This window comes from Malurus melanocephalus, unplaced genomic scaffold, assembly GCF_030028575.1.
Source record: "Malurus melanocephalus ecotype Western Australia unplaced genomic scaffold, MMel_1.1 scaffold_125, whole genome shotgun sequence".
NCBI lineage: Eukaryota > Metazoa > Chordata > Aves > Passeriformes > Maluridae > Malurus > Malurus melanocephalus.
The window spans coordinates 1,330,059-1,345,391 of record NW_026623357.1 but is presented as its reverse complement, the minus strand read 5'-3'; positions in this window follow the sequence as shown (position 1 = coordinate 1,345,391).

The following is a 15,333-nucleotide window of genomic DNA, read 5'->3' as shown; positions in this document are numbered from 1 at the left end:
CAAAATCTTAAAAATATTAAAATATTAAAAATATTTAAGTGCCATTTAATTTTTCATTGCTATGTTTGTTCTTCATCAAAGAGAAAAGCAGGAGAACACTGCTCCAGCTGTTCATCAGCACCATTGCTYATCAGCAAGAGGAGCTTCTTGGGAGGAGAAAGACTACAGCTATAGCTCATGAAGGTAGAAGAATTCTTAAGGATAGTCACCATACTACCAGAAGAATTTRGTATTTTTTACTCCTAAATGAAGAAAAGTCCTTACATTCAAGGGAAACAACACACCTTTATAGGCTAAAGTATTCTTAAATGTGGATTTCTGCACTCCAGTTTTTAACATAAATGCATATTTGCACAAAAAAAAAATCCTAGACAGACAACTGAATGCTTCCTTAAGCTCCCAACTTAGACTGTCTTCAGAAGCTAAAATGAGAAGGGAAAAAAAATCCCAAGCCACAAATCAGGTTAAGTCTTGATTAAGAGCTGATCAAGAGGCTCTGTTAGCCTCTCTTGGAATGTACTTCTCCATTTTCTAATCAATTTTTAAAGTGATGGCAATARCATTAGCGATAAATATTAATATTAGCGCTGAGCAAAGTCACCACTGGAACCCAATGCATGGTGCACTGCAGGAGCAGTGGAAGGGACAGTTCTTGTGCAGAACGACTTCCATGTGAAAGCTGTCACCAGGCAAAAGGATTACAAAGCAAGGTAACTTGCAAATAGGACCRGGAAAGGGTTAGGATTCAGCCTAACCACATTATGGGCATCCCAGGAACTAATCTGATTTTTAGGAGTCTTGCTTTAATGACAGTACAAGGCCTCCTGTGTTGTTTCTTACTCCTTACTTGTAGGAAAATCTCCACACYAGAGAAGTGTCCTTCTCCTTCCTCCTGCCCCCCTGCCTCCTGCCAGAAGTATTTTCTCAGAATGGGAAAAGCCATCCATATTAACACTGCCTCAGACTGCGTTAGCAGAGGAAAGTGCTTTTTGAACCATGAATTCCTGGTACTGAAGATCATCCGCCGGAAAAAGCCTTCAGCTTTACCTCTGACATTCAAAGCTTTTGTTTATTCCAGTAAGCATGCATGTAATTTTTTAACTCAGAGAAATAGAAGGCAAATGTTGCCTGATGCCTACCCAATGCAGTGAAGAAGATGGGAGAGGACAAAAGAATGCTTGTGCTGTTCTATCTTAAATTGAGATGAGATTCTGATATTTCCTCTCCATTTTAACACCATGATTGCATTAACATAACTGGAGTCTCAGGATTTCTCCTGTCTTCAGTTTGAGGCCGTGGCTGTACACAATCTGTAACATTTTATCTGCTCAAAATGATCTTCAAAAGCAAGTTGTCTAAATACTTATTGGTACCGTGTCCTATCCCTCACCTGTATGGTCAGAAACTTGTTTTATTTAGCCCATTATATATCAGATCTGTTCAGCAGAGGGGATGCTCTGCATGAGGAAGGAATCCTTACAGAATTTCTGCACAGGCTCAGATTTATTGTCAGAATAGGCTGAAATAAGTCATCCTCAAGCCAGATATGAGCAATTATATACAAATAAGAAATAATCTAACCCAGTTAAGTTAAAAATCACTCTTTATCAAACCAGTGCAAKTTTGCTTCTAGACAAGGCCTACTAAAATTTGCTACGCTGTTTTAAAACTACTTTTTAATGCTTTTGGGCAAGCAGCTTATCCRTCCACTGTGTGGCTAATATTAATGGCAGAGCTGTAAATCCCTCACAAGGGAGTTTGTGGAAGTGCTGATATATCCATTACCAGCACAGGAAAGTGCTGCCAGGCTCTTCTGTAATTACAGCTTCTTCAAAGGCAAAGTACATCATTTGGTCTGCAGAGAGAAGCAGCGAAAGCCAGCATGAGAGGAGACTTATTTGTCAGAAGTCCTGATGCCAAGGGCATGAGTACTTTGGTACCCAGACACCTTCACTCAGGTCCCACTGCAGTGGAGAAGAGCAAATACCCCTTCCTACCWTCTCTACCACATTCCTGCTCTTCTTCCTCCTTCCTTACACCCACTTGTTCTTTTGCAACCCATGTTTCCCCAACACCCATCAACACAACAGTCATGCCATCCCTCTATATAGCATTTCCATCTGTAACTCTCAGAGTGTTTTGCAAAAGGCAATAAACAAGCTGCTTCCTCCACCCAAGGTCATGCAGAAGGTCAGTGCTGAGCCCAGGAATTGACCCCAACCTCTCAGGACCTGCACCAAGAATGGGACATGCTGTACCACTCACAGCCACCTGTTAGGGAACACCACAGCCTGAGGAAGAGCTGAGCTCTTACAGGGTGCTTGACACTACTCCTAATCATGTAAAAATAATGAAAACTATTTTCTGTCCATTTGAGGCACTTGCAAATTACCATTCACTGTCATATCTGAGTGCCAAACACTATCAGGCGTACTGACAGGCTTTGAAGGCTTCCAAGATGAGGTGGTATTAATACAAGCCTGTCTCACTACAGTACCAAAAGAATTATACAGTAGATACTGAAATGTTGGACCCTGTGAGCACAATTTGATTCCTTGCAATTGGTAGGAKCAGAGCCTTGGAATGGAGCAAGGCAGCTGTGACAGGATCATTCAGCTCTGCACCATCATATCCCTGTGGGGTCACCCAACATAAAGATGTTTTCATCATGTCCCACTATCAAGGGCCGTTGGTTGTACCCCACAACATCCCCAGGAGTAAAAGGCTGCTCCCAAATAAATGTCTGACTTTCTGCTGACTTGAAATTCAAATCAATCTTGGTATTACAGACCAGATAAAAACATTGTAAACCTGGCCTGTCTTCCTCTCTTGTCACTGCACTGCTTCCTGCTTTACATGCAAGTGAGGATCGTCTCCCACACCTCTGGTCACTKCCCAGACTACCAGAGTTCATAAAAATGCATCACAAACTTTTTAATTCTGCAGGCAGACATCAAGGGGAAATCAATACCAGAGGATGGGAACTTGGGACCTGCAGTGGCTGTGTCTATTACTGTATGATGGCTTTTGAAAGAGGAAGGAGGGAAAAAAATAAAAAAAAAAAGGAGAATCCTTTATTATGGAAGAAAAATCCACATTTTGCCATCTTGGGTCTTACTCAGAAAGTGAATCCATGTTCTTGTAGTACTGAGTCTTAAGAGAATTCATGGAGCTTGGACTCATTTTAAGCACACTTGCTTTTGTGCAAGATAACATTTTCCACCCTATTTCAGATACGACTGACTGTTGTAGGAAGAGAACTACTTTGGACCAGGATACAGGAGTAAGAAATGCTATTTTATTTTCTGATTAGGCCAGCAAAACTCAGGTTATAAATCAGTCAAACTCAGCATTTTTTATTGACTCATTAGCTGAATAAATTCAGTGATTGCCTGCTTAAAGGGTATGTGATTTTTCCTCTAGCTTGTAACAAAATTCCATCAGCAAGCAAGCAGAAGGAAAAATCTCCTAGACATTTCAGTTATTACGTATTTAAGCCTGTGACTAGTGTGAAGATAAGTCACTACATATCAGAAAATATCCTTCCTGAAAGCTCAATATATGTGTGACAGAAGTTAAAGGTAAGCAAATACTTAAACAACAGTGAAAATGTAGTTTAGGGGGGATTTTAGCAGACATAAATAATTTTAAGACTTGTTTTATCTGGAGGAAAAATCTGACCAACATTTTATTGTCAGCACAGCCACAAAGGGGGATTAAAACAAAATAAGAAAAAACAACCCAAAAATTCAGATGCTCAGTGCTTTCCCCAGCCCAAAAAAAAAAACCAAAACCCTGATTGACCATCCTACATAAATTAATCTCTAATATTTCTAATTCCTTTTTCATTTCAAATTCATGGATCAGAAATGTTTTTTCCAGCAGCATTTGGAGCACCACATAGGTCTAAAAAGCATAAACCTGCCACCCTACTACAATGTGCAGTTGCCTAAAAACATGSAGAGTAGGTGAAAAACATCACCAGCACAGTATTTTGGACAAATTATTGAGAACAGGATAAAAGGCAGWGCATCAGCACACTTTCTCCCACCTAAATCAGATCTTAACTAGAAATTAAGATTTTTTTTTTTTCCATGTTATAGGGCTGCTTTTTTGTGATTTTGTTTCTTCTTTTGATTTTATTCAGAGAGCTGTGTTTCAGATCATGGCCATCCAATTCAGACATGGTCAAACTGCTATTTAAGGTTCAGAATATCCAATGAAATTAAACAGGACAATGAGCAATGAATTTCTATTCAGTTCTTAGTGGCCAGCTCTCCAAGACGAGCATTGCTATTTRCACCACTTAACATTTCAAGCAGATTAAGTAAGGATTGAACACACCTCCACACAACCAAAAACTGCTTTTGAGACTGTGCTTAAGTCTCAGTTGCTCCAATACTGCTTTTGGCCTCTTTCATTTTCTGCCTATGAACTTGGGCCAGGAGYTGGAAGCCTTTCAGGCTTTAGAAAGCGAAAGCAAAGCGTGTCCACACTGGGCAGTTGCAATTGATTCTTTTGTGACTATTCCCAAAGATGACTCACACGTTTCAGTTTGTTCATGCTTTGACAGAGCAGAGCATGAGCAAGTTCCTCCTGGTGATCCACGAGGTGTCCTGCTGTGTGCTGCTGGTTATCGTTCTATCAGTAAATCCTCACGTGGGCTGGAGTGGGGCTTTGTGGGGGATCACTCCTCTGCCTGCACACCATCACAATGCCCACGCTCAGAATCCACTGCATCTGCTGGAAATCCACTGGCTGCATGTTCAGGGAATGATGCTTTAAGCAARGGGTCACCAGATGGCTATTCCTTGTAGCTTAACTTGACCTTCAGAGAGCACTGCTGTGCCCTGCGCAGCGCGGCACCGCGGAGCTCCAAGGCACAGTGTAAGATGCATTAGTAGGTCAAACACTTACTTGGCTGGAGACCACTGTGGAACTATTTATTATGGCCAATTGGGGCAGATTGCACTGGGCAGGGACGTGCTATAATAAGCACATTAATGCTAAGTGTCACATGCCAAGATCTGACAAAGAGGGGTGAAGAACATCAGTTCATACTTCACTCATCTGTTTTTCCTGGGTAACTGCACAAAARGATTAGAGAGCTTCTGCCCATACTATATCTAACCTGCTGAAAAAGAATCAGAAACCTCAATTTCCCAGCCCGTAACTCGCTTCAAATCCACCCAATTTGATTCAGTTGCAGTAAAAAAAAATCCTGACTGAACTACATAGGGTTAAGCACTGGCCAAAATATCAGCAGAAGCAGGAGGCTTGGGTGTTTTGAAACTCTGTTCAACATATGTCRGAAGGATTTTTGGGACTGCACAAAACTGTAGTAAAAGAAAAGATTGGCAAGGCAGATGTTCGTTGTTTACTGACCCCTGATGAAACCTGCCCTTTCCTTTACCCATTTGAGATGTTCAATAGATACGTTGGTGCTGATTTTTAAACCATGTGCTGCCAAAAATCTGGTGTATTTCTACGTCCCTGAGAGTTTGAAAACAAGAAGTACACTAGACTAGTGTGAAAACACACTTCCTTATGGCAGGTTTATAAGCTGATCACTGGAAATGAATTTCTTGCAAAGTAACATGTTGAAAACCATGACAGGCTCATTGACAACAAGCAAAGCCCTCACATTTCTATCTCAGGAAGAGGGTCAGTTTGCAGAGCAGGCACCAAACGATTGTTTATTGGAGCTTTTGCAGAAAAAAAAAGGAAATTTTGCCTTCCGGGTATTTATGTGGAAAAAGCTGATACTGTCGCAAACACAAATAACACAAAAACAGGACTGTGAGAACTCCCAAGCACACTCAAGCTTTCCTTTCCACGCCATTTTTCTATATGGCTAACATGGCAACCTTGGAGTCTCAGCCAACGTGGTAACACTTCCGACTTTGGAAGAGACCAGCACTTTGCTTTGCTTGATTTTTCCCCACCTGTCAGGCATGTCTTGTCCAAGAATATTTCCCAAGCAGCTGAAGGGATGGAGGTGCAGACATGACAAACACAATAATGAAGATATTTTCTAGAGCAGCTTCCTAGAATTGCTGGGGCACCAGCAAGCAATAACCCTTGGAACTCTCATTCATGGGAAGCCAACACCATGGTGGTCCCAGATGGAGTAACTCAGCATTTCTGAAGTCACAGGCACTATTTCTATCACACATTCACACCCTGCTTTCATAGTCACACTTGTCCTAGCTTTCATTTATATTTCCAGGTCTTGTGAATGCCAGAAAATAACCCCCCACACAGGTAGTGCGTAAAGCTGCTGTAAATGGGACACAACCTAAGATCTAAAAACCTGCAGAGCAAAATCATATAAAGTGACATCCCATTAGGGAAACCTCCAACATTCCATGCTCCCTGGAATCAGTCTACTCATCTGAGTACACATATCAACAACTCATATCTCATGCAGTGGGACACGGAAACACATTCAACTTCAGAACACATTTAAGTGTCTGAGTAGCATATCAAGCTCCACAAAGGACCACCAATATCACTGAACTTGACACACAGTGTTCTGTTTTAAGATGTGCATGGTGCAGACTAAATAGTTTTCTTCAATAATACTAACTATGGAACAGCAGAAATTGATGAACAATGGGTTTCAAAATCCAAACTGGCTTATTGTACAACCAACAAACTCTTCAGCAGGGAAAGCTGTTAAACAGAGTTATGGCCAAATGTAGGGAAAATATGTATGGAATATTGAGAAGAGAAGAGGAATTGTGATGCTCAGCATCCCTGGACTGACCTGGCAAAATCATAGGGTAAGAAAGGAAGCGGGAGTCCAGAAAAAGCAGTTTGTCAGACACTCTCACTATTAATACATTTTGCAGTCTTTACAGAAAGCTCAACTGATGGCCTTTGCCGTATTTTTAACAGAATACATGTGTCATTAATGCTCTGTGTTCAATGATATCAAATATCACAGACCCATGAGAGGGTACGACAGCCTGCTGAGCTGACTGGGAGGAGGGGAGCMGGGAAAACCTCCACACACAACAGAGCTCAGAGGAAACTCAGCACGGCAGAGATAACTTTGCACACCAGCAGCAGATATTCCTACAACAAGAGCTGCTACTGCATCTTTAGCAAACTCTAAACCTGYCCCTGTGTGCAAACCAGAGAGAAACATGCCTTCCATGGGAATCAAGGACCCTGACTCCATCCTGTGACTTGAAATCACAGGAGAATAAATCCTAAATCATTCTTCAAGAATAAATCCTTGCTTTGCCCAGTGTGGCACATTTCCTCCAGGATTGCAGCCTCCCGCAGGTTTTTCTTTCTACAGAGGCAGACTAACAAAGACAGGTTGCAGATTCTCCAAGATCCTGGGCATAGACCTTGGAGATGTCAAGTGTCTCAGAGAAATCTGGCACAGGGATGATTGTCACAGGCAAGGACTACACCCAAGGTAGCAGACTCACCTCACACTACTGAGGAGATACCAAAATAATGCAGAACAAATGAAATTAAAGAATCTATACCAACAGTAATATTTCCAGGATTCCCACCTCAATATAGCAAGCACGAGTCCCAGCAGGAAATTACTCTGGGCAGCAGCAAGAAGAACCAGGGAGACTTTTCCCAGTGCCAATCTCAAAAGATTCATCCTCCATACAAGCAGRGGAGCTCCCTGGTTTCTACTGGATCAGCAGACAGCTACAGTACCCAGCCCACTGCTGTCACATGCAGGAAGGTTAATTGTAATTACACAAGTGAAATTTCCTGATGAACGTGTCTGGGGATCTGCCATTTGGCTCAGGCTCTTTCTATTTTACAGGTAAAGCTAATGAGTACAAAATTAAGCACTTGAGAAAYAGATCACTGACAAAGTCCACACCAGGTTCGCTGGAGAGTGACATGAGCAAATTTAGGGAATATTCCCTATTCTCTCATATCATCTTTCCTGCTCTTCAACAAACATKAAGGAAATAAGCTACCAAACACCTTTAGCTGTTGTTTTCATTTTATTAATGTATTCCTTCTGCCATTTTCAGCTCCTAGTCAATGTCTTTGATAGCTGACACATCGTTTCTATCACATCTTATTTTGCTGAAGGCATTTTCCAACTCCCTTAAGCCTTTCCATTCCCAGCTACAGCACATACTTTTGAGCTAATATTAATTTAAATGACCTTTTTTCCCCTAGATGTGCTTTTTAATTTTAATTAGATCCCATGATTATACCTGTTCTTACCAACACCCACAGGGGTTCGGTCCCTTATGGGCAGATTGTGTAGGCTGAACTAAGAAATGTAACAGAGGACAGAAGATTTACAGGAAGCCTAAGTTCATGTGGGGGGCCATGTTTCTGCTTCCCCTCAGGTAGTGCCCATTAAGTGCAGGTTCYCTGTTTATATTTTCACCTTCAGGCACAGCTGGTGATGAAGAGAAATGAAATTTTATCCAGTGAAGGCCTCTGTTTTCTAAATAAGGTACCCCCAAAGCCTGAAAGGTGATGCATCCAGCATCGGGGCCAAACGTAGGGCACTTCCTAACCCGTAAGTTCAGTCTCCTCACTGGAAACCAGGGACCCCACATCCACCTTCTCTTTCAGGTTCCAAGCCAGCATGGAACAAGCAAGGGACCAAGGCTTTCCACCCCTCCCAGCTCCACCAATCTTCCTTGGCAAGCTTGCCTCCCACAGCTTGCTTCTCCAACACCTCCCCACCTACTACTCCTATTCCTGCTGGGCTGCAGCCTTTTATAGCAGCTGTTTTTTGATTGGCATTTTTTCACAGATGGGGGAGGCAAATAGGTCCTTCATTAACCCTTTGCAGGTTKCTGCCAAATGTGTGTGGGGGTTATATGTCATTTTTGTTAATGAAGTGCCTTATGGAATTGAACCCCGCCCTCCTTAACTGTGTAGTTCGGCACATCTAACTGGAAAGTACAAACAATATCTATTCTTAATCTTATTTATTGTCAGCAAAGGAGGCAGTGAAGTGGTTGGGTGAAAAGCCAGAATTCTGAAAAAACAGTTCCCTTTATCCAAGATAAAATTTAAAGATTAGCAGACTTTGGAAAACAACGCAAGTATTTTGTCTCCATAGTTCTGATTTTAATTTTGCTAAATGAAGTCTAGGTTAAACAGAAAGGAAGGAAAGAAACATCTTGCTTCCCCACTTTCTCCTTACATGTCTATGGATCCCCAGCCTGTTTGGATCTCTAAGGTAGCTCTCAACATCTGTTTGCAGGTACTGCGTACTGGTGGTGTGGGACAGAACTCAGCTGGATGTGTGAGCTGCCTGGCTGGCTGACCCATGTCTCGCTTTGCTGTCTTTTTCTGTCCTTGCTTTGCTTTCCTGGCCTAGTGCCCCACAGGAGAAATCAATTTGAGAAGCTTTATTAAAATGAAAAGTTCTCTGTCCCATGAGGGGCTTTGTGGAATTTTGCTGTTGGTGAAACATGAATAAGGTTATAGAGACAATATCTCAAAAGTGAGATTTAAGTGATTTAAACCAGAAGCTTCTAGAAATATGTTTTAAAACAGTATTTACTCAGTTTTTCTGTTGGTGCYGTGGCTCCAAATAACCAGGGATATATAGACTATATCCTCACCACTTTGCAGACTCAGGTACTTTCTTCTCCATTTCTCTTTCAAATGTGAGTTTAGGAACAAAGCCAGGTGGGAAATAGGATGGCAACAGGATAAGGTATTCTAAGTGCTGCTTGGGACAGGGAAAGGTACAGGAGAAATCATCARTAGTGGCTGGAAAAAAACTTTCTACCTCTCCTCAGAACAAACATTTTAGGCATTCTGCAACCCTGGGAAAGGGCTGATTACTTAATTCACACCTTGAACCAACTCTGTGGCTTCTTCTAATGGGACACTTGCTTAGCACTTACGTAAGTCATTAACACAAGTAGTCCATCACACCCAGTTTTGGAGGGAAAACACAGCAAAAAGCATCTAATAAAAGATATTAGATGTCTTCTGCATGATGATATAATACATCAAAAATCTGATTTTAAACTTTTTGACAAGTTGCCCCAGGCTTTATATCAAAATTAGCCTTGTGCTTCTGCTGCTGAAAGGAAGGAGGAGGGGGGACAGCAGAACACACGCATTAAGGAAATAAGCAACTGCATGAGAAAGGTGTTCGAAGAGTDAGTGGCCCCAGCACTCCAATGGTTCCAGGGATTTATGTGACATATGGTGAAAAGGCACAAGCTCAATCTGTCCCCTTTCCAAAGTGGTCAAAGCCTTGTGGTTAACACCATGCCAAGACCGAATGGGAAAGCCCTGCCAGTGACTAAATATATTACCCTGGACTTGGTGCTGTGTTGACGCAGCCACATGGAATATGGACAAACTGGAACACAGACAGAGTGAGGCTGTGTTTGCTGATGATGTACTGGCAAAAGAACTTCATGTTCATTCACATGAACAAACAAAAGGTCATCCTGCACCGTGTCATTAAGGAAAACATGCAAGACACCCTTTCCAAATTTCACCATAAAACAGAATGCACAGGCTAGACCTTCCTGCAAGCAATACATGTGGGATGTATGTTTGGACAGGCTTCTGAATGGCCAAAGTTGTGCCTTTTCCAGTGTGCTTTTAGTGCAAACTCTGTGCACTCTTTCATAGGCACATACAAAAATGTCTCTCCTTGGGGCATCCAGAGCTTTGCACCTTAAAGGTGAAATTACACCAGCAGGCTCCAGTGCYGGCATCCTTGATGATCATGGAAAAYGCAATAGCTGCACAGAAGAAACCAGCACTGGTTCCCTGTTAATGCTGTTCTTACTTGTGTTTGAAATCCTGCTTGTTTTGGTACCTTATGCAGAATCATGAAAGAACCACTAARATATTGCCTCTATGCAATGCTATAACCACACCTTGGGATTTAGGGAATAAATATTCTTTCAGCTATGACACTGTCTTACACTGCTGAACCTCTGAATTGGTAGTGCTGCTTTTTTTAATTAAGCTCTGCAGATCAGTAATGGGAGAACCACTCACTTCTCCAAGAACCTGCACCAGTGAAATCTCAGAAAGTGGCTTGATTCCTCTCCCTTGATTTCATTTACTTTCCCAGTGTAATGTCACATTTCCTGGTTTGATCAGGAATAGAWGCACAAACGTTCTGTGAAAGAGCTTGTTCTCTAGAGGCTGCTTTACCTCAGCTTGGTTTATTCMAATGGCTTTGAATAAACATCTGGAACAGTCGAGTGCTTTATCCCATCTTAAGGTTTGACACCCATCTCTAATAGCGGAGTGGACCGTAGTGGAATTAGATCCAAAAAGAATTTATCTGCATTCATGAGTGCCGTGTTCAGTGAAACTTCACATCCATAGACAAAATCCACAAATTGTCACTGTGCCCAGACAAGTTACTTGTCATTACGATGATCTGCAAGGCATCCATAGAAAGAAATCATTTTGACTGAGCTTCGTTCCTCAAGGACAACGCCAAGGTTAATTTATTTGTTTTTCACTTTGAGTTGGGGGTGGACAGTCCCTGGAAGAGTAGCAGTGTTTGCCAAATGCGTTTCAGGGAGTATTTGCTCAACAACGACTTTTCTATTCCACACCTTCCCAAACGTCTCCAGGAACGTAGGCTGTGTCCATAAGCTCAGTTTGTTCTCAAGGTTTCACTCACCCAAGTTGTCCCTGAATGAATTGCCCGGGATTTGTAACAGTGAAATTGGGGATAGCTAAATGTCAGTGACCAGTGACACGAGAAAGATACTATGAAATAATAGATACAGTATTAGAGAAAAATGAAAACCATAGAGATGGGAAGCAAAAAAGAAAACCGAGCACTAAAACCAAAAAAGCCCAATTTCGTTCAGAATTTAGACTCACACTGATGGCAGAAGAAAGTCCTCTCTCCCTTCAAGAACTGCTCTCTGTGTTAAAGGCAAAATATTTAACCTTTCTTCATGATGTTTTTTGTGGTGTGAGGTGATATCTTGCTGTCTGCATAGTCTGCATAGATATTTCCTGAGGTCTCCTGATCTTTTAGGGACTATCTAAACTTTCAAGACACAATCTTGAGGTGTCATTTCAACATTCATAGCATGTTGAGAAGASATTTCAAGAACTCTACACTATATTTTTGTAAGTAACTCTTCACTATATATTTGCTTTAGCTTCCTGAGTTCAGAGACATGGCCTTGGGCATGTAATAAATAGCCCCAACTGTACCTTTGGAATCAAGCCTTTCTCACAGAACACCAGACACAGACATTTTTGGGTCTCAGTAACACCAGGATTAATAACCTCACCTCCTACAGATTATTTCCAAACCAGAGAAGAAAAATGCATATTGTAAAACCACACTAATTTAAGGGAGGTTGGATTGTAGAAACAGTTTCTGCATTTTGAACACACTTGTGAATGTCATTGCAAAAAATAAAAAGCAAAGGTCCCTCTCAGTAAAATTCAATTTTCTGGGGCCTCAGTTTGGCAATTAGAGACCAGTCAGGGCCTGGGAGACTTACAGAATTTAATGAAGACTGACCAATAACTTCTGGAAGATAGCACGGTTCAGACATTGCATCTACAGAAGAGGAAAAAAGAAAAAGAAAACAGGCACAAGAAGAAAAAAAAAACAAAAAGTAGAGAGCGCAGTAAATTAGGTACAAATGCAAGCGATAGTGGCCAAAAACCCAGGATATTTTATACACATTTAATAAAAAATTGATATATTTTCTGGGATATGGTGCTTGTACTCTAAAATAACAATGTCAAAATTCAACCTCACTTCAGATATCCACGCCCCATATATTTAAGCAAATATGGACTTGAACCCATAACTGTGCTTAAAATTCTGCATGTGCCTTTAATGGTAAAATGACTTTTTATTGTCAATGTGTGTCATATCCATTTACATTCTGGCCAGTCCTCCAGTACTGAGAACCATATGGCTGTTGTTTCAAACAGGTTGAACTCTTTTCAAAATCCATTATAGGGAGCCTGCTAAACACCAGCTTTCTGAAATGAACAGAGCATTTATTCAGCCCTGTCTACATCAGGACTTACTTGTGTTTAGGGAGTTCATGGAACTTCCACCTTCATCAATAACAGCAAATTTTGTCAGAACACAGAAGTTGTATTTAATACATTAAGAGAGTTAATACATAGAGAGTTCGGATTGGAATTAGAAGTTTTCATCGTGTATCTGTYTATTAAAAATGCCTGACTAACAACAAGCAAAGGGAAACTGWTAGGATGGAGGTGTGAGCCCCAGCTACAGGTSTTAGAAGGAATACACATCCCAATGGCTGGTAAAGTAATTCCAGAGATGTGAATTTCTTTATGACTTGTGCCTACATTGTCCCATTCAATTGTTATTATTGTTATTTATTATTATTATTATCATAAATTGCTATTTATTATTATTATAATAAACCAAACATAGTAACAGTGATATCTGATATCCAAAGTGTCTCTCCCAAAGAAGAGAAGCTTCTCAGATGACATTGGTCCTGCCCCGGTCATCCTTTCTGTGCTAACTCACCTGACTTTCCAGGATATCTGACTGAGAATAGAGCACCTTGCAGCTTCCCAGATAATTTCTTAACATATTTCTAGTGTAACATATTGCTGTCCCATTCCTGAAAAGCTAATCCACTACTCCCAGTGTATTACAACTGTCTGGAGTAATATTTAAAATGATTATTAAATACTGCACCYCTCACTACTTGATCCTGAGTTCAAAGATAGGACTGACACCAAAATCCTGTTGATATCAATGAGATTATTTTGCCTAAGGTGAGTGGCAGAATTTGGCCAGATATTCATTATAACACTACATAAGTGGAAAGGTGATTATTTCCAGACTCTCGCTCAGCATGTGGCCAGGTGACTCAGCTATTTGCTTTATTTACTTACATCCTTCTGCAGTTAATTACACATTGTTGGCCCCAAATCACGGCCACAGAAAGAAACAACCGCTGCAGCCAAAAGGAGAGAAAATCATGTTTTACAAGGCTCTCSAAGAGCTGGAACTCAAGTTTGCTGCCTCCAAACATTGACAGGGATAAAGAAGAAAATAAACTCATGCAAAACAGGGGAAATGCATCTTGGGGAAGCCCTGACTTCTTGCACCAGGTTACTTTGTGCAATACATTGATGTTAACYTGACACAGCACATAACTGGAGAACTCAAATAAATGAAATCAGCTGTCTGACTTCTTTAAGATAAATGATGTTATTACAGCATAATTGTATAACCCCATATAGCTTACAGCAGCAAAAGGATGTGTATTTCACATGCCCTACTATAATTACATTCCCATTATAATTTTGCAGTTAGTTGCTATGAGCTCTGGTCATGAAAACATGCCAATTTTGTATGGGATTGAAGTCTGCCTAATTTTAGCAAATTGAGAGCTGCACAAAAGAAAAGAGATAAATACTATGTTGTTATTTTTCATTAGAGAATTGCTATATTAAGAGGCTGTGATCCAGCTGTGTTTGTTTAAATAAAAGTGTGATTTGAATACCTCCTACAGCTATGTTCCTGCCAATGAATAAAAGATAAAATGCGGCTCTCGTTGGATGTTAGTCTCCGAGTTCTAGCTGACTCAGAGATTTATTGTTTAACATAAGGAAGTGAAAAGCATGTAGAGCAGACCACACACAGGGCTCTTTTGTGTATTGTTTCAAGCCATACCACTAATAGATTTGTTCCACCAAGGCTTGCAGCAATTCAGCTGTGCTAAAATGCTCCACTTAACTGTGAAAAAAATAATAATAAAATAGTAATTATGTCTCGATGGCAAATGAAGCTTAGACCAACACCACGAGTAGTGTAAACAGGAACTAATACCATTCAAAGCTGTATGTTATCATCATTATGATAATGAAATTAAGCTTTTATTTCCAAAAAACAAGCCCTTAACRTACTACTCAGTGTCTGTATAAACACACTGACTTCCTCTCACAGCCTGATATGACTCGGTAGTTGCTGAGCTAATATCCTTCTWACAGTACATATAAATAAATCTACATATAAATACATACACAAAATGTACAGTGCACTCCAGCAGCCTGAAACTCATTGCAGACAACTTGAAACTCCCTGTGTATTGGAAGAGCCTTTTACAATGCAAATAAAAAGATGCATATAAATAGTCCTCGCTTTGTAGCTGCTTGTTTTGTAGGTTCCTTCATGGCAATYTTAGATGGAGGCACGTAATTTTCCAGGAGCTGATATATTTGAATGGATTTCATTATGGGCAAGTGCAGGAGTGARTGGCTGTGTGCCAGTCACAGCCGACTACCGAAGGGCTTGGGTTGTCAAAGGACTCACTTGGGCTGTCGGAGTTCATTTAAATAACACAAGCATCTCCAGTT